The sequence below is a fragment of the Elephas maximus genome, chromosome 17 (assembly GCF_024166365.1).
Source record: "Elephas maximus indicus isolate mEleMax1 chromosome 17, mEleMax1 primary haplotype, whole genome shotgun sequence".
Lineage (NCBI taxonomy): Eukaryota > Metazoa > Chordata > Mammalia > Proboscidea > Elephantidae > Elephas > Elephas maximus.
This window is the reverse complement of record NC_064835.1, coordinates 32288190-32311169: the sequence shown is the minus strand read 5'-3', so window position 1 is coordinate 32311169 and position 22980 is coordinate 32288190. Positions and strand designations below refer to the sequence as shown.

The window sequence follows — 22980 nt, the reverse complement described above, 5'->3', positions numbered from 1 at the left end:
GAGATTTCTGACCCCAAATCCTGTATTTTTGTTTTTGTTTTTTTTTAGCTACCCCGTATAGCAACTGCACAGAGGGCAGTGGTGGTTCAGTGGTAGAGCTCTCACCTTCCTTGCTGGAGACCCAGGTTCGATTCCTGGCCAGTGCACCTCATGTGCAACTACCACCCGGCTGTCAGTGGCGGCTTGCGTGTTGCTAGGATGCTGAACAGGTTGCAGAGGAGCTTCCAGACTAAGACTAAAAAGAAAGGCCTGGCAATCTACTTGTGAAAATCAGCCAATGAAAACCCTGCAGATCACAATGGTCCAATCCTGTTTTGCATGAGGTTGCTGTGAGTCAACGGCTGACTCCACAACAACTAAAAACAACAAGAAGCAACTTCTCAGTGACTCAGCACGTGGACCCAGGACTGAGAGAAACTGGGTCCTTGGCTTAGTTCTCCTCTTAACTTACCGTGAGAACTTGACCTTCTGCACCTTCATGACTGTGAGATGCAAATGATAACGTTACATGCCATCCTCAGATGGCTACTAAGTGCAGTAGAAGCAAAACTAATTGTTTGCAAATGTTAGCCTTCCTAACCAGTGAGGCAAGAAGGACTTTGCACCCTTCTCCACCCTTATCCTTTATCCCACCCCCAAATTTATTGTGCTTTCCTGGTCAAATAAATTTATCCCTGGGGAAAGCTGGCTGCAATTAGTCTGAGTTGCTAGGTAAAACCAGGAGAGGCATGGGGGGTGGGTCTGGTAGGTTTTGGTGGCATAAGAATGCTTAGAAACCGTGTGGAGACCAGGTAATGCTGAGTGCAGGGTGGGAAACACTATGTCAGCAGAGGGTAGAGGGATATGGCAGTCGGCGGGGAGGGAACATGGTGGCCATGCGTGGCGTGGGTAGAGTAAGACAAGGTCCAGGCAAAGGGGTGCTGAGCAAGGACCCAAAGTTTTGGGGTCCTGATGATACACATACTCTTCAGTATCAGCATGACTGTTGTGGAGCCTCCTGTGCTCTGGCATCTGGTCCTTTATTCCTCTCCTTTCATGTAGGGTAAAAGCCACTGGAATTCATCTTTTATATTTTTTACATGTCTATTAATTTTTTTTTTATTAAAGGGCCTACTGCACACAAGGCCCCAGGGAAGACATGGAATTGTAAGACACAGGCCTGAGGTTGGGAAGAGAGAAATATAGATTCCTACGCTAAGTCTTTTAACCATGATTTATGCTTTACTATGGTTTGGGGGAAGATGACAGGGTATGGGGAGACAAATGAATTTATGATATGTCAGGTGGTGATAGCTGCTATCCAGAGAAATGTCACAGGTAAAGGGTGAGTGGGTAGGTGATGGAGGTGTGCTGTTTTATGTAGCTCGGCCAGGGAAGGACTCGCTGAGAAGGGGACATACCTGAACCAAAGCCAGAACCTAGCGAAGGTGTTTATTGCTGTCCATGGGTATGATGACCTTACTCCCATTATGGAAAATAGCATGCGTGGTCTACCAGCTAGGACCCTTTGAAACTGGGTCTTTCCCAGAAAACCCAGTATGGGTTGGTGCCCTACTGGCCTGATAGCACACCTTAGTCCTCTGGTATCTATTAATGAGCTGCTACATTCTGCTGGACCTTTTCCTGTGGTTAAATGGTCATTGAGCAGCAATGAAGCCAGCTCCCAGAAGTAGCAGCCAGCGTTGTGCTCTCTGGTCTCCCAGTCCCCCTCTTTTAACACCAGTGTCTTAGTGTCATCCTGAAAATGACTACAGCAGGTTACACCAAGAGTTCATTAAATGTGTTGTTGCTGTGTCTCCAGACCCACAGCACCTGCCTCTGCTTTGGCACACTTCCCTCTTCCTAAGTACCCACCCTATCTAATTTTAAAAACTTCTTGTTTGGGGCATAATTCTATCTCACCATATCACCCCACTTATGCTGAAGTCAAGAAACGGCTGTTTTGTCAAAGCTGACTGATGCCCAGAACATGTCTCTGAGCGTCTACCCACCTCTTTTCTTCAAAAACAGGAAGTCACTTCATGCCAGTGTAAGTCGGCCCAACATCCAGGGGTTTGGGTTTCATTAGAGCTCAGAAAGTTGGTTTAGAACTTGGCAAAGTAGGTCTGTCTTGGACCTGACCACTTTCTTTTTGCCATCTTCCAAGCTCCTAGATTTTTCTCGCTGCCTTGACCCTCACTGTCTGGTTCAGGCTTCAGTGCTTGGGCAAGATCTTGAAGGAAGGAGGAGCCTCCTGAAGATTTGCAGAGCAGGCTCTGCTGGTGCTCAGGGATCTGTGGGGGTTGGGATAAAGAACAAGGTGGCAGATCATGGAATCCATTTGTGATTTTTATTACTTGGTTGATTCTGCAGGCCCCTGGGTAGTGCAAATGGTTTGTGCTCATCTATTAACCAAAAGGTTGGGGGTTTGAACCCATCAGTATCACCGTGAAAGAAAGGCCTGGTGATCTGCTTCCAAAAAGATCACAGCCAAAAAAGAAGCCCTATGGAGCAGTTCTACTCTGTAACACATGGGGTCACCATGTGTCAGAATCAACTTGACGAAACAGGTTTGATTTTTTTTTGGGGGGGGGGTTGATTCTACAGTCTCAGATCCAAAGTGATACATTTATATATTCCATCATTAAGAATGAAAATATTGTGAAAATATCAACTTTGCTTTTCAGGAGAATTGCTTTTTAGCTCTGTCCTCAGCTGTGAATGTTATTTTCCGGTTGATTAAGACATAAACACAATAACTTAGGCAGCTGGTGGTCAGGGAGGAAGAAAGGAGCGTGTCCAAAGAGCCAGCCCTGGCAGAGTGCGCTCACGTCAGGCAGGATAAGAACATTCTTCCTAATACATGGGCGAGGTCTGCATTTACCTACCAGTGGGCCAGGGACACCATGTCCCAGATACCTGACTAGCATAGCTTTTCCCCTTCTTGGCTGCCATCATGCTGGTCCAGGCCACATTCTCTGCTCCTCCCACTCTTCTCCTTATATCCACCCATCCCAATCTCTCTTCTTCTTCTAAATCTGAAATCCTCTCTGTGAAAATACACCTAGAATAATGAGCCACCATCTGTCTGTCAGTTTGTCATACTATAGTGGTTTGGGTGGTGCTGTAATGCTGGAAGGTATGTCACTGGTATTTCAAATACCAGCAGGGTCACTGATGGTAGACAGGTTTCACTGGAACTTCCAGACTAAGACTAGGAAGAAAAGACCTGGAGATCTAGATCTACTTCTGAAAATTAGCCAAGAAAAACCCTATGGGTCACAACAGAGTATTGTCTGATATAGTGCTGAACTATGAGCCCCTAAGTTGTAAGGCACTTCACAATAACTGCAACAATAAACTTGCTCATACCAAGATCGTGAAGATGGTGCAGGGCTGGGCAATGTTTCCTTCTGTTATACGTAGGGTTGCCATAAGTCGGACCCAATTTGATGGCAACTAACAACAACAACAAACAGTACTGATAGAAGGCAGGAATAATGAACAAATAGTTCCCTTGCTCCATCATTGATGTCACTGATAAGATACTCCTGTCCCCTCCCCTACCATTTGACCATCGGAAACAGAAAAATGTTATAACATTGAAAGGAATCCAAAGATGAAATTTGTTGTTAGGGAGGAGAGGAAGGAGTTTAAGTGGAGATTCAACAAACCCAAGAAAGGGATGTATGGGAGAGATCGTGCTAAGTGATCTTTGAGGCCTGCTGCCTCTGAGGGTCTATGTCCTTTCTCCCTCTCTTTCCGTTCAGGTACGTCCTGGTGGATACATCTTTCTTCTCCCAGCTCTTCACTGCTGTGTTATCTACCCCAGACCCTCTTGGGACTCCAGTATGTATGTGCCTTCTTGGAAGTGAGGACTCCAGGCTTCTCCAGGCTCTGAAACGCTTTCAGGCTAGGAGGTGGGATGGCTGGCTGGGTACTACAGCTTCCTCCCTGAGAGACGTGAAGAACGCTCCGAGCTTTGTCCTGGGACTTCCACTGAAGTCATGTTTTAAAAACAAATCACATGTGATGCAACATGAGCCGACCACCGAGCAGAGAGATGCATAGGTTCTCAGGCTCCGGAACCCTATGGGACCTTGCTATAGGGCCGGCAGCCTGGGAAACTGGCCTGGAAGTTTTATGGAGTGACTAATATCCTGCAGGGACCACTCAGGTCCTAGGACTTGCATCGGGGTCAGCAGACCAGCCCCCCCACCCCCTCTGAGCAACACCCCTGGGATCATTCATGTCCATCTGGAAGACACTCATCTCTGAATAGAATTAAGGAGTTAGTTCTCCTTCTCACCTCTCACCCGGACGTGTGATTTACGCTCCATTTTATAGTTTCTGTTGGGAAATCCCAATGCATCTAAAAGACAAGCAGCGATGCTCAAGCTGCAGCTGAATGTGTATGTGTGTTGGGGGCAGGGAACTGTGCTGATAAAAGGAGAGAAAGAGAGAATGTAGAAGGGAAATTGCCAGGAACCTGGGTCTCCAAGTCTTAATGTTGTTATTGATTGTTATTAAATTGATTCCAACTCACAGCAACACCATGTGTTACAGGGTAGAACTGCTCTGTGGAATTTTCTTGGCTGTGATCTTCACAGAATCAGATCTCCAGGTCTTTCTTCCAAAGTACCACTGGGTTGGTTTGAACCACTAGCCTTTAGGTTAATAGTCGAATGCTTAGCTCTTTGGGCCACGAATCTACCAAGGTTTAATACTGTAATATTACAATTAATGTTCCTACCACATGTGATATAAAATGACAATATTCAATTTAATTTACTTTTTATAGTTTTGATTATTGAATTTGAGGAAACAATGTCACAGAAAAAAATCCTATCTCCCCCATTTGGGGGCACTGGTAGCAGGGGACGTGATGTGTTTTATTGTTTTTTTATAGGTCATTTCTGACCTGGAGGCATGCTCTCCATGGCCTAGCCTATTGTGGGGGCTGATTTCGTTATTTGCTGTCCATGGGTCAAAGGATCTCCAAACCCCTAATTGCTCTTGCCCTGGAAGCACTTAATTTCACACCACCCTGGTGAGTGGGTGAATTTACACAGCGTGGTTATTATTCTTCTGAGTTAAGAACTGTTAAGGTTGGAGCTGGAAAGGCCTAGGGAGGCAGAGTGGTCAAGTGAAAACGACCAGGTTTTGGATGTCACTAAAACGATTTTAAATCCTGACTTACTGCCCTCATGACTCTCTCTAACCCTTTTGAGACTCAGTTTCTGCCGAGGGAACGCAGCAGCGTCTTTGAAGACCTACTATGCTGCACTGCGCGTGGCCCGTGTTCAGCAAATAAAGCCTCATTCTACTTGGTATGATCACCTCATTTTGCCGATGCGAAGCTAGAGCCCAAACGAGGGGCTTGGGTATTTTGTATCGGAGGGATTTGGTAAATACTTGTTGAGTAGAAGTAAGTGATTTGCCCAAGGTGACAAGCTACTCAGGGCACAAGAACCCAAGTCTCTGGATGCAAACCCAGGACATTTAGGTCCAATTTCCCCCTTGTTCCTGAACTCACTTCCTCCCTATTTTCAGTCATAGAGACCCCAGGGGCTTCACTCAATCCCTTCTTCCCGAAGCTCATTCTGAGGATCTGATGTAGAATCAAGTGTGATTAACTGGAGCTGCTTCCCTGGGACCAGTCACCCAGCTGGTCTGACTACAGCTCCCTGGTTGTAGCAGCTGGAGGCTGGGCCGGGGTGGGGTGGGGAGAAGGAAAATGCTGTCCAGAAGAGGAACTCACAGACACACCTCTCCCGCGGCAGGCCTGGCTAGAGGTTGATAAGCCATCTTTAGAGATGGAGAGGGAGGGACTGTCTGCCTCTGCTTCCTTGCAAAACCATGACTCAGGAATACTGTCCACATCCTCAGGATGGCAGAGAGCTAAAAATAAATCAGGAAAAATACAGTCCAGAAGAGCCCAGTGAGGAGGTGGGGGGCGGGGGGAGGGAGCTCAAGAAAGCCGAAAGGAAGGAGGCCCGCGATGGAGGGGTGCCATCTGGGGGAAGGCGGGAGAGAGAGAAGAGGAGATGCTCAGAAGGAGGGGGGGGGACCATGGGTGGGATTAGAGCTGGAAGAGGAGATACAGTGAGGAAGGAGAGTCCTGGAGAGAAGCTGCCTCCTGTAATCACACGTGAATAAAACCTCTCAAATGGTCAAAAAGCCTGGTTTGTTCCAGGTCAGCTCCTCTGCTCCTTGTCCTAGCTGGGCACGTCCCCACCTCTCAGTGTGGCTGCAGCCCTCCCCGCCTCCCCTTCCTCCTGCAGGGATGCCATCGGTGCCCTGAGCTATCAGTCCTCGCTGGCAACCCCACATCTGCATCTCTGACTCTCATCTCTCAGCAGGGTTTGGTTCAGCACCTTCAACTGTCTAACCAGTGGTTTTCAAATGTTTCTCTGCAGAGCCCTTGAGATCTGGGTGGGGAAGGGGCACTGAAGGGGGGGGGTGCCAGGCACCCCCATTTTTAAACCAGAACATTTCCCTTTTATCTATTTTATATAGGTTTCCTTCTAAGACTTTGTTTGAAAATCAGGTTCTGCTCCCTAAAAAGGGGAAAGGAGGGAAGTCTTTGCTTAGGGGGCACTGAGTTTCTGTTAATGGTGGTGGAATAATCTGGAAAAACCTAGTGGTGATGGTTGTACAACATGAAGAACATAACCAACGTCACTGAATTGTATACATAAAAAAATATTGAATTGGCAAATGTTTGATATATATATATATTTATCATAAAAAAAAAAAAAAACCTTGAAAAAAACAAACAAAACCACTTCAGTGTGCCCACGGTGTCTCATGAAAAACCATCTGAGCAGAAGTCACAAGGCCCTCCTGAACGGGCCCACTGCCGACATAAGCCAACACTGTGGCAAGCCAGTCTCTCTAGGCTGCCTGGCCTCCCCCTGTCTTGACACAGACCCTGTTCAGTCTTGCGATTCTCCTCCCTGCTTTGGAATGTTCTCACTCTCATTGAACTACCCAAGTCTTACTCACCCGGTGGATTTCCTCAAATCCCACCTTTACTGCTTCCTTCTCCAGGACTCCCCTGGTTGTTTTGGCCCGTCCCTTTGCCTGAGTGTACGCCATCTTCACCATCTGTAATACATAGCATGGAGTCCCTGGTGGTACAAATGGTTAATGAACTTGGCTGCTAACTGAAAGTTTGGAGGTTTGAGTCTACCCAGAGGTACCTCCAAAGAAAGGCCTGGTGATCTACTTCTGAAAAAGCAGCCATTGAAAACCCTGTGGAGCACGGCTCTGCTCTCACACACATGGGGTCACCACGATTCAGAAACTGACTCGAAGGCAACTGGTTTTAATACACAGCATAGCCCTTTTGCACACAGGCTAACCCAAAGCCTGGCGTGGCCTGGCATGGGGCCTGGCCTCCCTGTAGTGTGCTGGTGCAGACACTGCTCCCAGCTCTGAGCTGGGGTGTCCTCAGGCCTCTGGTCTTGTAAAGCTTAAGTCTCTTCATCACCCCATTTTCCTAAGGCTCAGCTCACCTCGTTCTTCAGAGCAGTCTCAAGGTACCTGCAGGCCTCGACTTTACATTTACACATCTATTGCTTTGACTTACTCTCAAGTTCTAGGGCCTGGACTCCATAAGTGAGTTTTACAGTCTCTCCGGGCAGACACCTTGTCTTTCCGTTTCCCACCTTCAGTGCGATTGCCTAGGCGCATTCGTATTTACTACACTCTATTCATATTTCGGAATCGACTCGACGGCACTGGGTTTTTTTTTTTTTTTTTAATTCATATTAGGAGTCCCTGGGTGGTGCAAATGGCGAATGATCTCAGCTGCTAACCGAAAGCCTGGAGGTTCGAGTCCACCTGGAGGCACCCAGGGAAAAAGGCCTGGCAATCTACTTCCAGAAAATCAGCCACTGAAAACCAATTGGAGTCTGGAAGCATTCCCCTTGAGAACGGGAACTAGGCAAGGATCCCCTTTATCACAACTCTTATTCAACATTGTGCTGGAGGTCCTAGCCAGAGCAATTAGGCTAGAAAAAGAAATAAAGAGCATCCAAATTGGTAAGGAAGAAGTAAAAGTATCTCTGTTTGCAGATAATATGATCTTATACACAGAAAACGCTGAAGAATCCACAAGAAAACTACTGGAAGAATTAATAGACGGGTTCAGCAAAGTATCAGGATACAAGATAAGCATGCAAAAGATCAGCTGGATTCCTCCACAACAACAAAGAGAATGTTGAAGAGGGAATCACCAAATCAATACCATTTACAATAGTTCCCAAGAAGATAAAATAATTAGGAATAAATCTAACCAGAGACTTAAAGGACCTATACAAAGAAAACTACAAGACAGTACTCAAGAAACCAAAGACCTAAATAAGTGGAAAAACATACCTTGCTCATGGAGAGGAAGACTCAACATTGTGAAAATGTCTATTCTACCCAAAATTATCTACAGATACAATGCAATCCCAATCCAAATTCCAATGGCATTTTTTATTAAGATGGAGAAACAAATCACCAACTTCGGATGGAAAGGGAAGAGGCCCCAGATAAGTAAAGCATTACTGAAGAAGAAGAACAAAGTGGGAGGCGTCACTCTACCTGATTTTAGAACATATTATACAGCCATAGTTGTCAAAACAGCCTGGTATTAGTTCAACAACAGATACATAGACCAATGGAACTGAATTGAGAATCCAAACGTAAGTTCCTCTACCTATGAGCCGCTGGTATTTGACAAAGGCCCAAAATCTGTTAATTGGGGAAAAGACAGTCTGTTTAACAAATGGTACTGGCATAAACTGGATATCCATCTGCAAAAAAATGAAACAAGACCCATACCTAATACCATGCGCAAAAACTAACTCAAAATGGGTCAAAGGCCAAAATATATAATCAAAAACAATAAAAATCATGGAAGAAAAAATAAGGACAGCAGTAGGAGCCCTAATACATGGCACAAACAGTATATAAAACGTTACTAACAATGCATAAACACCAGAAGAAAAACTAGGTAACTGGGAGCTCCTAAAATCAAACACTTATATTCATCCAAAGACATCACCAAAAGAATAAAAAGACAACCTACAGACTGGGAAAAAGTTTTTGGCTATGACAAATCCAATCAGCATCTAATCTCTAAAATCTACATGATACTGCAAAACCTCAGCAACAAAAAGACAAATAACTCACTTAAAAAATGGGCAAAGAATATGAACAGACACTTCACCAAAGAATACATCAGGTGGCTAACAGATACATGAGGAAATGCTCATGATCATTACCCACTAGAGAAATGCAACTCAAAACGAAAATGAGTTACCATCTTACCCCAGCAAGGCCGGCATTAATCCAAAAACACAAAATAATAAACGTTGGAGAAACTGGAACACTTATACACTGCTGGTGGGAATGTAAAATGGTACATCTACTTTAGAAATCAATTTGATGCTTCCTTAGAAAGCCAGAAGTAGAATTACCATATGATCCAGCAATCCCACTCCTTGGAATATATCCTAAAGAAATAAGAGCTCTCACATAAATAGATATATGCACAACCATGTTCATTGCAGCACTGTCACAACAGCAAAAAGATGGAAACAACCAAGGTGCCCATCAACAGATGAATGGATAAACAAATTATAGTATATTCACACAATGGAATACTATGCAACAATAAAGAACAACGATGAATCCTTGAAACATCTCATAACATGAAGGAATCTAGAAGGCATTATGCTGAGTGAGTTTAGTCACAAAAGGAGAGAGGGAGGGGGTATTCACTAATTAGATAGTATGCAAGAATTATTTTAGGCGAAGAGAAGGACAATATACAATACAGGGGAAATCAGCACATTTGGAGCAATACAAAAGCTAAGAAGTTTCCTGAATACAACCAAACACTTTGAGGGACAGAGTAGCAGGGGTGGGGGCCTGGGGACCATGGGTTCAGGGGATATCTAGGTCAATGGGCATGACAAAGTGTATTAAGAAAACCTTCTGCATCCTACTTTGGTGAGTGATGTCTGGGGTCTTAAAAGCTAGCAAGTGGCCGTCTAAGATGCATTAATTGGTCTCAACTCACCTAGAGCAAAGGTGAATGAAGAAGACCAAAGACACAAAGAATTTATGTGCCCAAGAGAAAGAAAGGGCGACATAAACCAAAGACTCCATCAGCCTGAGACAGGAAGAACTAGACGGTACCTGGCTGCAACCAATGACTGCCCTGACAGGGAACACAACAGAGAATCCCTAATGGAGCAGGAAAAAAGTGGGATGCAGACCTCAAATTCTAGTAAAAAGACCAGACTTAATGGTTCTACTGAGCCTGGTGGGACCCCAGAGGTAATGGCCCCTGGAATGTCTGTTAGCCCAAAACTACAACCATTCCCGAAGCCAACTCTTCGGACGAAGATTAGACTGGACTATAAGACATAAAATGATACTGGTGAGGAGTGTGCTTCTTAGCTGAAGTAGACACGTGAGACTACGTGCGCAGCTCCTGTCTGGAGGTGAGATGAGAAGGTAGAAGGGGACAGGAGCTGGTTGGATGGACATAGGAAATACAGGGTGGAGAGGAGTGTGCTGTCACATTGTAGGGAGAACAACTAGGTTCACATAACAATGTGTGTATAAATTTTTCTATGAGAAACTGACTTGAATTGTAAATTTTCACTTAAAGCACAATTAAAAAAAAAAGTAAGACCACACACACACATGCACACGCACACACATACAAACAAAACCCTATGGAGCACAGTTCTACTCTGACACATACGGGGTAGCCATGAGTCAGAATCAACTCAGTGGCAACTGGTGTTCCCATTCATGTTAGCCTCCGTCCTCTTCCAGTCAAGTCTTGTGCATGATACCTATCTCTACCATCATTGGCTGGGTGAGTCCTACTCGTGCTCAGCCCCAATATAAGCCACTTTCTAGAGGACCCTGCCCAGACTGAGTCCGATTCCCCTGTTACATGCCCTCTGACTAGCCTGTTCTTTTCTGTCATTGCACTGACCACCACTGCAGTTGTATGGGTAGTCACTTCCCCCAGGAGGGCATACATACCATTAGGACAGAGACCTCATCTACGTGGTGCTCTGTGTTGCCCCAGCACTGAGTGTGTCCAACGTCTGGCTCTGTGTTATTGTTAGGTGCCATCCAGCCGGTTATGGCTCATAGTGACCCTATGTACAACCGGACGAAACACTGCCCAGTCCTGCACCATCTTCATAATCATTGTTATGCTTAAGACCCTTGTTGCAGCCACTGTGTCAATCTATCTCATTGAAGGCCTTTCTCTTTTTTGCTCACCCTCTACTTTACCAAGCATGATGTCCTTCTCCAGGGACTGATGCCTCCTGCTAACATGTCCAAAGTATGAGACATTCTCACAATCCTTGCTCCTAAGGAGAATTCTGCTTATACTTCTTCCAAGATAGATTTGTTCGTTCTTTTGGCAGTCCTCGGTATAGTCAACATCACAATTTTTTTTTGCCAAAGCCACAATTCAAAGTTGTCAATTCTTCAGTCTTTCTTATTTGTTGTCCTACTTTTGAGTGCATATGAGGCGACTGAAAACACCATGGCTTGGGTCAGGCACACCTTAGTCTTCAAGGCGACTTCTTTGCTTTTGAACACTTTAAAGAGGTCTTTTGCAGCAGATTTGCCCAATGCAATGTCTTTTGATTTCCTTACTGCTGTTTCCATGGGTGTTGATTGTAGATCCAAGTAAAATGAAACCCTTAACAGCTTCAATCTTTCCTCCACGTATCATAATGTTGGTTACTGCTCCAGTTGTGAGAATTTTTGTTTTATGTTGAGGTGTAATCTGTACAGAAGGCTGTGGTCTTTGATCTTCGTCAGTAAGTGCTTCAAGTCCTCTTCACTTTCAGCAAGGAAGGTTGTGTCATCTGCATAGCACAGGTTGTTAATGAGTCTTCCTCCAATCCTGATGCCCTGTTCTTCTTCGTTTAGTCCAGCTTCTCGTATTATTTGTTCAGCATACAGACTGCATAGGTATGGTGAAATGATACAACGCTGACGCATACCTTTCCTGACTTTAAACCACGCAGTATCCCCTTGTTCTTTTCAAAATACTGCCTCTTGATCTATGTACAGGCTCCTCATGACCACAGTTAAGTGTTCTAGAATTTCCATTCTTCATAATGTTATGCATGATTTGTTATGATTCACACAGTTGAAGGCCTTTGCATAGTCAATACAACACTGGTAAACATCTTTCTGGTATTCTCTGCTTTCAGCCAGGATCCATCTGACATCAGCTATGATATCCCTGGTTCCACATCCTCTTCTGAATCCATTTTGAATTTCTGGGAGTTCCCTGTACATATAGTGCTGCAGCCTTTTCTGAATGATCTTCAGCAAAATTTTACTTGTGTGTGATATTAACAATATTGTTCAATAACTTCTGCATTCGTTTAAGTAACCCTTTTGGAGGATAGGCATAAATATGGATCTCTTCCAGTCAGATGGCCAGGTAGCTGCTTTCCAAATTTCTTGGTATAGATGAATGAGCACTTCCAGTGCTGCATCCATTTACTGAAACACCTCAGCTGGTATTCTATCAATTCCTGGAGCCTCATTTACTGAACAGTTACAGTGGAAAGACTTTGGCTTTGACTCGGAGTTAGTGGCCGGTTGGTACCCAAGAATCCTGCCTTCCAAATACATAGCTGCAGTGGCATGCCTTTTGTCTTCAGGTTGGAGAGCCATCCCTCTCCTGTTGCATTTTCAAGAGCAAAGGAGCGCCTATTCGTTGCAATAGAAAAGCGGTCCTTAGCTTGAATTCTTCACTCCTCTGGTATTCGTGTTGTTGTTAGCTACCATGCAGTCAATTCCGATTCATGGCAACCCTTGTGTGCAGAGTAGAACTGTGCTCCATAGGGTTTTCAATGGCTGATTTTTCGGAAGTAGATCTCTTGGCCCGTTTTTCAAGGTGCCTCTAGGTTGATTTGAACAGCCAGTCTTTTGGTTAATAGTAGAGTACTTAACCATCTGTGCCACCTGGGAACTCTGCCTGGTATCCATAGCAGAGCTCATTTCCTAGCCCCCACCTTTCTCTGTCTCCTGCCTGTCCCCACCTTGGCACAGATTGGAGACAGCAGGCACACAAAGGACAAGGGTTTTGGTGTCTCCTCTCTGGGCCAGCTTCCTCTCTGTCTCCTGGCTCTGCAAGAAACTTTCTCGCCCTGCATATGGCAGCCAGAGGAGGAGACAGACCTGCAGATGGAGCTGGGGCTCAAGAAGGGGCAGAAACACAGTCACCCCAACAGGAGCACAGCCCTGGGGAAATCAGAGAGCTCAGAGCCATGCGGCGGGGAGGCGGGGTAGAAGGTTTGGAGCTCCCAGTAGAGACGTAGGAGATCAGTCATGTGGGACCAGCTTTCTAAGTCAAACTTTAGCTTGAGCAGGAAAGCACCATGCACTCTCCCATGGTCCATCCATCACTCATCCATCAGATGCTTACTGAGTGGCTCCTGGGGCTGAGGCAGCATCCTTCCTGTCCTTCCTGGATTCCCTGCCTATGAGGCATTCTGACACCAAAGAAGTCAGCACACTACAGATGGCCGGTGGTTCTCAGGGCTGTGGGAGGAATGAGCAGAGCCTGGAGAGAGGAGTGTGACCCTGCTTTGGACTGGCAGGTCAGACAGGAATCAGGTTGGCTAGTAGTTTCACCTTGTGTCCCTACCATCCTGAAAATTGTTCTGTCTTTTAATGTCTGTTCTTTATTGACTCATCTCTGACCCTCTCTCATTTACTCATTTCCTGTTTTCTGCCCCCTCTTGTTGCCGCTGCTTTCCAAGTTCTCTTACTACTGTTCCTTGTCTATCTTTGTTTTTTATCTAGTAAGAGCACGGCCAGATTACCCAAGAAGCAAGGTAGCACCAGCCCAACTGTGCCTTCCCACCAATCTGCAGTGCACAATTTCACCTGTCCGCCACCACATCAAAGATGCAGTGAAACCCATGTGAAATTGCTCACCACAGATTAGCAAGTAAATACAATTAAGTCTGTGCCTACCTTGCTCAGTGCAAGCTGGTGCACACTGTGCTTACTGGTTAGGACACCCCTGAAGAGCTTTGAGAACCTAGAGACTTTCCTTCTCCTTTTCACTTGGCTTCTTCCAGTGAAAGCCCCAAGTCCCAGGTTCTGGATTACCCCCCAAATTACCAGATCCCAGAGACTTTGAAGGTTGGAAGAGACCTTAAAGAGAAGCCTCCCAGTCCCCTGGTCTCTGTCTCTTTATGTCTCTGTCTCTCTCTCTCTCAGCCTCATTTGCTGTCACTCCAGTCTTTTGTCTCATCCATTTATTTCCTTACCTCCTGGGTTTTCCATCCTGTCTGCCCTGTAGGATGACAAGTGGTCACAGATAGGAAGGTGGAGTCTCTCTCCTTGGACCACTCATATGCTCCCCAGACATGTGGAAAGGCCTTGCTCCATTACCGCCTTTTTGATACAGGTCAGGCTGATTTGCCACAGCTCCATGCCTGTCCCTTCATCTTCCCTGTTTTTGTCGCATTCTCCTTTGTTCTGTCAAACTCCAGCAGAGGGAACCAGCTGATTTAATTTTTCTTTTCTGGAGAAGGCAGAACGCTGGGAAGGGAGGCACAGGAAAGTTTGGACAGCTTTTGGGTTTGTGATACAAAATACTTCAGGAGTAGGAAAACCACATTTAGTGTTGAGTGTTCTCTGTCTTCTCCGATATCAGGGCAGGCTAGGCTCAGTGGTTGGCTATTTTAGCAAGCCTGGGGTCCTCTGGAAGTGGCCTGGCTGGGATGTGAGTCACAGTTGGGCCACCGATGAGCTATGCAATCTTAGGAAAGCAGCTTTACCTTTTCGAGCCTGATTTCTTCATTCCCCAAATGGAGATAACATGGCCATTACTTCACAGGTTTTTGTGCTTGAGGACTGAATCTATTAAAGTATCTAAAGTACCTGGCACGGTGCTCTGGCACGGTGCTCAAGGCATCCCCCACCCCGCACTTCAATTATTAGGCACGGATTGAACACCTCACGTCCAGTTCTGCACATTGCACCAAGCCTCTACCATGAGTTTGGGGGATGCAAAGAAGGAGCATGGTTGGGAGATCCGGTTAGTGACGTAGTCCCCACCCCTGCCCAGGAGGTCTAAGTCAGAGCTGGGGGGGAAGGGTCTGGAGACAGGCCCCTCGCCCCAGGAGCTGTGGCCACTTGAAAGCCCATCGCAGCTCCAGGAACCGGCCTGCTGTGCCAGCATCTGCGCATCCTTAGATCTCTGTCTGGATTCCTCCTGCTGGTCTTGTAGGATCACTTATCAGCAGCAGGCAGGCCGGTGCCTAGGCGTTTCTATCTGCGCCCAGCCCCACAGCCTTCCTCTCCATAAACACTGGCTAGCAGGGGGCAGGAAAGCAGACAAGCCCCCTCCTCTTTCCCTCCTCACCTCTCCACAGCAGATGCTCTGTCTTGATGCAAAAGCAGGGCCACCCTCCTGTGCCCTGCTGTCCTGGCAGCCCCACATCTTCAGATGAGAGATGCCGAGAGGTTGGAAGGAAAGCCTGAGATTGTTTGGAAGGTCTACATGTTGAGGGCTTTAGTCTCTCTGCACTAGTCAGGCCACTCCCATCATGCACTCCTGCTGTAGCCTCATTCTCTCAGAGCTCAGGTCTGCTTTCAAGGGGAGATCAGTCCTAGATCCCTTACATCAGCGCAGTTGTGTCTCCATGGGTGAAGGCTGGGTGTGAGCCTGCTGATAGACCCATCTCACCAGCCAGTTCCCTGGAGACAATGCCTCAGGCTGTTGTTGGGTCCTCAGGAGGGATTCTACCAGGAATTTCAGGCTAAGGGAGGCTATAAGAGGAGCAGGGACTCTTTTGGAGATGAGGCCTTTTGTCAGCCCTTCAGATCACTCTGAAATGAGATTGCTTTGTTCTGGGTCCTCATTTGATTTTCCACTCAGCTCATTCAGGAAGGCAATTGCTGCCTCCTCCTCGCTAGGCATTCTCCACCTGACCTTCAGGAGCACACCCTCTTGATTTTCCTCCTGCTTCTCTGGTCTCCAAGAAGCCCTCATGGCGCAGTTGTTAAAGAGGTTAGTGGCTAACCCAAAAGTCAGTGGTTCGACCCTACCAGCCACTCTGAGGCAGAAAGATGTAGTAGTCTGCTTCTGTAAAGATTACAGCCTTGGAAACTCTATGGGGCAGTTCTACTCTGTCCTATAGGCTCACTACGGGTTGGAAATTGACTCGATGGCAGTGGGTTTGGTTTGGTCTCTACTCAGTCCCTTTTACTGGTTCCTGTCTTCTCAACCTCTTAACTTTGGAGCATCCTTGGCTTTCCTTTCTTCTTTACTATGTTTACTTCCTTGGCGCTCTCAGCTGGTCTCACGACTTTATACAGCATCTATAAACTGGCAGTTTACATTTATAGCTCCAGTCACCAGAACTGCTGAGTGTAGACACACATATAGAACTCATTGTTATGGATTGAACTGTGTTCCCCCCAAAATATGTGGGAGCCCTGACCCCTCGACCTGTGGATGTGATCCCATTTAGGAATTGTGTTCTCTGTTATGTTAATGAGGCTGTATCAGTTTAGGGGGTGTCCTAAACCTAACCTCTTCTCAGTGATATAAAGAGAAGCACAGACAGAGACAAGCAAACACAAATGGAGAAAAGATAGATGCCTCGTGGAGATCGCCAAGGAACCCAGGAACAGAAGCTGAAAAGATTTTCCCCCAGAGCGTACCAGAGAGAGAGAGAGAGAGATTGAGCCTTCCCCTAGAGCCGCTGCTCTGAATTCGGACTTGTAGCTTCCTAATTTGTGAGAAAATAAAGCTCTGTTCTTTAAAACCATCCACTTGCAGTACTTTTGTTACAGCAGCACTAGAACACTAAGACAGTCGCGTAATAGACACTTCGCAATTCACACGCTTGAAACTGAACGCCTGACCGTCACAGGCTGCCTCATCTACAGTCTTTTCCAACCCAGTTGATCGATGGCTTTTCTGCACTTCAGAGGCCAAAATTCTGAGAGTCATGCTTTACCCCTCTCTGGCTCTCACAACTCACATCCGATGTCTCCATAAATCCAGTTTTCTCTACTTTGAAAATATATCCAGAATCCAACTACCTCTTGTGCCCTCCACTGCTTCCCTCCGTCATGTCACCTGGAGTTCTGCAGTGGCTTCCTTTAATTCCTCCTGGTCCTGCCTGGGCTCTCCTGGGGACTTTCTGCCTCGCAGAAGAAGCCAGAGTAGACCAAGGAAGTTTCTCTTCTTAGGGAGAAGTCCCACATCCTTCTACATGTCTTTGCTGAAATGCTGTCTCTTCAGGAAGGCTCGTTTAGAGAACCTAATGTAAAAGAGCCCATCCCTCCCAACCCATCCCATCTCTATTACTCTACTTCTTTTTTCCTCCCAGGACTTACATAGTTATCATTTTTTTATTTTAAATTTTGTTGTGGTGAAAATATACGCAATAAAACGTTAGCCATCTCAACAATTTTCACACAGTCAACTCGGTAACACTGATTACCTTCCTCAAGTTGTGCAATCACTCTCGCTACCCTTTTCCAAATCATTCCACCACCATTAACATCAACTCAGTGCACCCTCAGCAAAAACTCCTGATTTCTCCTTCTCTCCCACTTCTGGTCCAACCCTGAAACAAACCCGCTGCCCATTGAGTTGATTTTGACTCATAGAGACCCTCTAGGACACGGTAGAGCTGCCCTGTTTGGTTTCCAAGGCTGTAAATCTTTATGGAAGCAGACTGCCATAAGGAACAGGCGGTGGGTTCGAACTGATGATCTTCTGGTTAGCAGCTGAGTGCTTAACCACTGCACCACCAGGGGTCCTGTCACCCCTGGAATCACTAATAATCTTTGGTCTCTATACATCTGCTTATTTCACGGAAGTGAGATCATGGAGTATTTGTCTTTTTTTGGCTACATATTTCACTCAGCGTGATGTTTCCAAGATTCATCCATGTTGTGTCCTGCATCAGGACTTCATTTCTCTTTATGGCTGAGTAGGAGTCCATTGTGTGTATGTACCACACTTTGTTTACTTAGTCACCTGTTGACGGACGCTGTGGTTGTTGCCACTTTCAGCTGTTGTGAAAGCATCATCGTTTATCACGCTCTTTGTACACTGTCCATCTTTCCTCACCAGGTTGTAAGATCCACTAGAGCAGGGACCTTGTCTTTTTGTCCCAAGAGCCTGGTGACACCTAACAGGTGTTCCTGAATGGACAGAGCATGCTGTATGTGAAGTCTGGCTCCTCAGACCCTCAAATGGTGGCTCGAGTGTCCCTTGCTTAGGGACCACCCTAAAGAGAGTAGGTGCCTTCTCCTCTGACCTGTTGCTCTCTCACAGGACACTGCTTCAGAGCTAGTTGTCATCATTCGTAAATGCATGTTTACTGTGTATTCACTTGCCCATCATCTGTCTCCCCCACTGGACTGTAACTCCATGAAGCTAAGGGCTGTGTTTGCTGTATACCCTATGGCATCCCTGGGACCTAGCACAGGGTCTGCAGATGCTGTCGTCAGCTGTGGAATCGGTCCCTGACTCATGCCCAACAGAACAAAACACTGCTCGGTCCTGTGCCATCCCCATGATCAGTTGCGCTCAGACTGTTGAGATTCACAGGGTTTTCACTGGCTGATTTTTGGAAATACAGCACCAGGCCTTTCTTCCTGGCCTGTCTTAACCCAGAAGTTCTGCCCAAACCTGTTCAGCATCATAGCAACAAGCAAGCCTCCCCTGGCAGATGGGTGGTAGCTGTGTACGAGGGGCATTGGCCTACACGTAGTAGGTGCTACGTAAATATTTACTGGATAAATGTGAAACACTTTTAATGTATTATTTGATGCTCACAGCAATGCTGTGAAATAACTATTTTTATGCCTATTTCTTTGAAGAAATCTGAGGCTCAGAGAGGTTCAGCAATCTGCTCATAGACACAGAGCTAGGTGGAGGAAACAACCTTGGATCCAGGCCTGTCTGGCCGAGTGTGTGTGTGCATATGTGTGTGTACATGTGTGTGTGCTTGTGTTCTTTCTCCAGTACTGCACTGTGCAGGCAGCTGCCTCTTCTGTATGGAGGGCCGTCTGTGGCTGCCCCCTCTTCTTATTCTTAGAATGAAGGCCAGTCAGATTAGACGCTGTCATAAGAGACTTCTTCCCTATTCTTAAGAACCACCGCTCCTCTGTCAGCTTGTCATACTGTGGTGGCTCACGTGTTGCTGTAATGCCAGAAGCCATGCCACTGGTATTGCCAATACCAGCAGGGTCACCCACGGTGGACAGGTTTCAGTGGAGCTTCCAGAGTAAGATGGACCAGGAAGAAAGGCCTGGAGATGTAATTCTGAAAATTTCCAGTGAAAACCCTGTGGGTCATAACAGGACGTTGTCCAACTTTCTAGCTTTGGGCACATCATTAGGAGGGATCAATTGCTGGAGGACGATATCACATTTGGTGAAGTAGAGGGCCAGCGAGGGCAAGGGAGACCTTCGGTGAAGTGGATTGGCACAAGAGCCTCAACAATGGACTCAAACATGCTAGTGATCATGAAGGTGGCACAGGATTGGGCAATGTCTCTTTCTGTTACATTTAAGGTCACTGTGAGTCAGAGTCAACTCAACGGCAGCTAAAAACATTTTCAAGAAACCTACTCTGGAGACTCAAATGCTTGAAGTCAAGTACACTCAAAATGCACTGTGAGGTTCTGTGGCTGCCTGCTGCCCTTTCAACCCTACTAAACCCCTTGTTTCCAAGGGAACCAAACAAACCAAACCAAACTCACTGCCACTGAGTTGATTCCATCTCATAGCAACCTTATAGGAAGGAATAGAATTGCCCTATAGGGTTTCCAAAGAATGCCTGGTAGATTTGACCTGTGGACCTTTTGGTTAGCAGCCAAGCTCTTAACCACTGCGCCACCAGGGATGACACTGGGGAATAAAGGGTCCAAAGTACTGCCTGTACACAGATCACATGGCCTTGGGAGATTTTTGTTAGTGCAAGACATCACTAGAGCCGCCTCCTGTCATAGGATCAATCCCACCCAGATCTCACATCTGCAGGAGCCAGCTGCCCGGGCCTACCTCAGTCCATGCAAACCCGCCATGGGCACAGCTGAGAAAGCCCAGGGGTCTTCCCCTTTCCTTTCCCCAGCACCAGTTGTCATTGTCACATCTGCGTCCTACAAGGGGTGGACTGGTCTATTTTCTACAGACAGGGAAAGGGTGAGGAGGAAGCAAAAAGACAGCTCTTTAGAAGGACGAGGGGAGAACCCAGGGGCTGCACTCCCAGGCCAATTGAGATGGTCCCTGAGCCCACTGAGAAGGAGAGCCAGGTGAGGACGACTCCACATCAGTGCCCATGGCAGGAGCCAGATGTGCAGGTGCTCCAGCTGCTCAGCAACAGCAGTAGGCTTCTCAGTGGCAGATGAATCTCCTGAGAAGAGGCGCCTGCCTCAGGAAGTTGAGTGCTGGCTCCATGTGTGGCTCAGGAAGACAGCAGCCACAGTGACACTGGCGGGGGTGGCTGGCACAGAGCCTGGGCAATAGGGTTGTGACTGTGACAGGCATCTGATGGAGGAGCAGTGGCAAACTCAGGAGTCTTTTGTCCATTTCCACGTGGTCAATAAGGTTGTGTATCAACTTGGCTGGGCCATGGTTCTCAGTGGTTTGGCAGTTATGATGTAGTTTGGCAGTCGTATAATGATATGATCACCTCCATTGATGGAATCTGCTGTGAGTATTCAATTAGCTGAAATGGAGTTTCTTTGGGGGTGTGGCCTGCATCCAATATAGGTGGACTTTCTGGCAAGGCTCTTGGGCTTTTGCTTGCTCTGAATCCAACAGCTGGTTCCTGTTCTTCTGACCTCCAGTTCTTGGGACTTGAGCTAGCAGCTTACCTGCCATCCCACCTCCCAATCTTGGGATTTGTTGGTCTTCGTAGCCTGTAAGCAAGAGCCCTGCTGTCTGACTTGCTGATCTTGGGTTTACCAGCTCCTGCAGCTACGTGAGTCAGGAGAAGCCTCCAACCTGACCCACCGACTTGGGATGTTCCAGCCTCTGCAACGGGTGAGCTGTTTCCTTGATATAAATATCTCTCCGTATATATTTATAGACCCTGGTGATGAAGTGGTTAAGAGCTCAGGCTGCTAACCAAAAGGCTGGCAGTTCAAATCCACAAGTCACTCCTTGGAAACCCTATGGGGCAGTCTACTCTGTCCTATAGGGTTGTTATGAGTCAGAATCCACTTGAAGGAACACAACAACAACCTATATATTTATACATTTTACTGGCTTTGCTTCTCTAGAGAATCCAGCCTAAGACATCCCACCATGATGGTAATGCAAGGCCTGATGTATGGACATTGGGGCCTTCTCTTTGGTTTCTGGACTGGCAGGGAGAGAGCAAAATGACAAATTAAATCAACTCTTTTATTACTGTTATTTATGAAGCTTTCCCTCCCAGTTACCATGTTGGACACAAACATTGTAACCCACCTGATGTCAAGCTATTTTTTTCCCCTAGTTGAGTGTGCTTTCACTTCACTGTTGTTGTTGTTGTTGTTGGCTGCTATGGACTTAGCGCCTGACTCCTGGCAACCCCATGCACAATGGAATAAAACCATCCCCATGATTGGCTGCATGTAAGACTGCTGTGATCTATAGGGTTTTTACTGTTTGATTTCTAGAAATAGATCACCAGGCCTTTCTTCCTAGCCTGGCTCAATCTGGATACACCACTGAAACCCGTGCTCATCATCAACACTACAGAGTCCCTGCTTGGACAAAAGTCCCTGCTTGAATTTGGCCCTAGGTATGAGCTTCTGTGGCTAGTGCCTGGGTGGTGGGCTTAGAGTGGGTTGGGGACTCGAGGAGCTGCGGGCACAGCCCAAGTTACTCATTATTGCACCCCGTGTTGCCTGACGCAAAACGCTCACATTCACAGTTAGTTTGCAACAGGTAATCCCTAAAGCAACCCATCCAATGCTACTGCTCTTCTATCAAATCAATATAGATCTATATATAGGCCTTGCCTTTTGCTTCAAAAAGTGACAGGCACACAGACATGATTTCACAGACACGCTAAAATGCTGCTAGTTTTGTGTCATGGACACGGATTCTGTAGGCTTCTTGTGGATTGTGGGTTTTCAGCAAAGTTTGTACCACCGCTCCCATCAGCAGCATTATCTAAGGGCTTTACAACCTCACTGGGACTGTTTCTTTACCTTACCTGACTTTTGGCTCCATTGCTCTGGGTAAAATATTTACTTATTACAAACTGGTATCTGTTAAGGAAGAAAGGAAGGAAGGAAGGGAGGGAGGAGGGAAGAGGGAAGAAGGAGGGAGGGAAGGAAGAAAAGGCTGCAAAGGAAAGAGAAGGCAAGCAAAGCCACCCTTCCCTCCAGAGCAAACATCACTCTGGCTGTGCTCAGGGCAGGCCCCCGTCAACGATGTGGACATACCTCTCACACCCTCATTCCACTCCCACGAATACAGACCACATGTCTGCTTACCTGTGCCCATCCATTACACGTGCCAGCCTCTATTGTCCACTGATCCGATCACAAACTATATAAAACACAAAAACTAAAACCCAACCCAGCTTCTATTAAAAGCTGCCAGGGCCACGATGTACAAACTGAGAGACAGCACACAAAATCATAGCTAAATCTGGAGGAGGGTTAAAGTTCGTTGTGTCCAGCCCTCTGGCGGTTTACTCTATTGGCTCCTCTTAGCCCCGACCTCACACCTGTGTTTACAGAGGGGCCTTTTTCATTCTGAGCTGGTCATGACAACGTCAGTCTGTATGCTATCATTTTGGCTCCAGCACCTGTTTTAAGCCTTAGCAGTAAGTCTTAAGGCCAAAGCATGTGCCGTGTGAGACCAATACAAAAATGCCATGGATGTGTCTCTTGTGTTCTATAATCCCAGGGTTGCACTGTCCCTTACCTACTCCTTGGCACCAAGAGGTGGCCTTGAGTT

The 22980-nt window shown here is 46.6% G+C and overlaps 1 long non-coding RNA gene across 1 annotated transcript in view; it reads right to left on the bottom strand.

Annotated features, from left to right (window-relative positions):
* Window positions 1-22606, bottom strand: part of LOC126060546 (uncharacterized) — a 30900-nt gene extending 8294 nt beyond the window's left edge. Inside the window, exons 1-2 of the long non-coding RNA XR_007513615.1 lie at window positions 22512-22606; window positions 1992-2273 (exon numbers count right to left, since the gene is read on the bottom strand). This is a non-coding gene — a long non-coding RNA (uncharacterized LOC126060546). The remainder of the gene's footprint in view (window positions 1-1991; window positions 2274-22511) is intronic.
* Window positions 22607-22980: the final 374 nt, after the last annotated feature.